At 30.8% G+C, this 2,240-nt stretch overlaps 1 long non-coding RNA gene across 1 annotated transcript; it reads right to left on the bottom strand.

Annotated features, from left to right (window-relative positions):
• Window positions 1–630: 630 nt before the first annotated feature.
• LOC148227973 (uncharacterized) lies at window positions 631–1,359 on the bottom strand. Its single transcript, XR_015811661.1, has 3 exons — window positions 1,186–1,359; window positions 1,040–1,119; window positions 631–762 (listed from the first exon to the last, which is right to left on the bottom strand). It is a non-coding gene; the product is annotated as an uncharacterized LOC148227973 (long non-coding RNA).
• Between the last annotated feature and the right edge of the window lie 881 nt (window positions 1,360–2,240).

Here is a 2,240-nt window from a genome sequence, read left to right as displayed (position 1 = left end):
GTGTTGTTCGATTTGACTGAATATAAATATTTGGATTGCAAATTAACCAGGTATGTTATAACTATGAAAATGAAATATATACATAATGTGTGTAAGGATTATAAGAATATATTGATTAATCTAGATAAACAATCATAGAACAATCTTCGTAATGAAATCTTCAAATTTTGAATTCCCGTCGCCAGGCTCCGAGGCCAAAAAGTGAGTTTTACCTTTTACAATACATAAAATTTTCATTGCTTCTGATTTAATGCACATATTCGTTAGATTTGACGAATTGCAAATAAACCAGATACATTTTAAATTTGAACGTGTAATATATCCTTAGTATGTATAAGGAATGAAAGTTAATGTCGATCAAATCGGTGCAGTCGTAGTGGTAACGCTATATATACTATGACAGCCAACGGAGAGCTTATAAATGTGGAGTTTCTTGGATCTATCTAATAGGCGACATTATACAATGATTATGATATTATTATATGATTGCATACCTGGAATAATCGATAGCCAAAATATCTAAGAGTAGCTTATTTTTAATTCCGATGTGGCAAAATATGTCCTGGTTTTTATAAATTTTTCTTCTGTGCAATAATTTGTCTTTTAGAACAGCCAAATTTAGGATATTCACTTACATAAAACTTATGTTATGTTCATTGTAAAAAGATAATACTTGCTGACAGTGACTTCAACTTTTTGTTTATATATATTCCAATTCTACGTTGTCGTCATATAGGTCATCAAATTGTTCTATCATTGCTTCTGAAAAATAATAAGACATTTATCAAGAGTTAAACATTGAACACGTTATTACTACTAATATAATCCATAAATGAAATTGAAGGTACTGTAGAGGATTAAACACATAAATTTGCATCACTTCTTAAACTGATAAGTTGTACGTCATATTTTAATTGCTTGCCATACATAAATGTTAATAGAACTTTCGTTGCTTCTAAAAATTAACTGTAAGCGATACTATATAGTGGGTAAAATGTAACTTTTTGTTTACACTAATGAGATTTTTCATTATTACTACCATTGTAATATGTTTGATTAACTTTGGTATGTATATCTTTAATTGCCAAATCACTGGTGTTTGTCTTTGAATATTTGATCCTAGAAAGTCAATAGTAATTTTGATAGAATAACTGTGATATATTATTCATATAATAAAACACTTACTGGCACACTCATAATTTATAGTTTTGAGTGCTACATCATTTGAAATCATCTTCAATTAACACTTTGTAAGAGAAATGCTGTGATTACAACATATTTCACTGTTTATTTAATTGCACCGAACTGCGCGCTGTCAGACAGAAGAGCTGTCACGTGTATGGAAATTTGAGCGATATTAGGGAAATCCCAGTTTTGGGCTCACTTGAGAACGAACTACACAATTGATTTTATCGATTTAAATTGTAAATTACATATCAAAATATGTATAAAAATCATGATATCCTAAAAAAAATATTTTTTTTACTAAAGAAAAATATGTTTTTACGGGATTTTAAATATAATATAAGTAATGTGGATTTGTATTGGCTTTTCTATACAGAAAAAAAGTGTACTTAAACTTTGGCGAACCTTGGAAATTTAAAGTTGTAGTTTTTAGAGAATTTTTAAAATTTCGCTTGAAATAACATTTCCAACAAAACGGGCAAAGTTGCAAAATAAGTAATAATCATTAACAATCAACTACTATATTTTCGGTTTATTGTTTATTTCTAATTAGTAAATGTAATTAAAACTGGCTTTTATATTTACATATAAAACATATAAACATTTTTTTTTAATTATAAAGTAACTTATGGTGTAACTAAGAAACGTTCTAATTAGACAGCTAGTTTATTATATAATATTACATATATTGCGACAAGCTCTGGTGTGCGAGTATCGTTTTTCTCCGAGCAGTGGTGGAGAAACTGGCGAATAGATGATGTCCTGTAGACGGTCCTCAGAAATCTTGTGGTTGTGGCAGCGGCAATGTGATCTCTGCTGCGGTGATCGTATGGTGGAGTCCCTCTTTGGCTTCGAGCCGTATCTGATCGTGTCTGACCTCTCTTCATTGGAAACCAGCCTTAAGTATCAAAGGTTGCAAAGCTCGCTGACGAATCACGACCATGCAGCGATCATCCAACAATTATTGCGCTCGTTTATTTGACCGACGAAATATGTATACGCCTCTAGAAAGTTACATTTGCTTAGTGGACATCTTTTCGAGGTCGAATGATGCA

Source organism: Plectrocnemia conspersa, unplaced genomic scaffold (genome assembly GCF_051122295.1).
Source record: "Plectrocnemia conspersa isolate PC_06_02 unplaced genomic scaffold, ASM5112229v1 ptg000012l, whole genome shotgun sequence".
In the NCBI taxonomy this organism is placed as follows: Eukaryota; Metazoa; Arthropoda; class Insecta; order Trichoptera; family Polycentropodidae; genus Plectrocnemia; species Plectrocnemia conspersa.
This window is presented reverse-complemented; position numbering and strand designations above follow the sequence as displayed.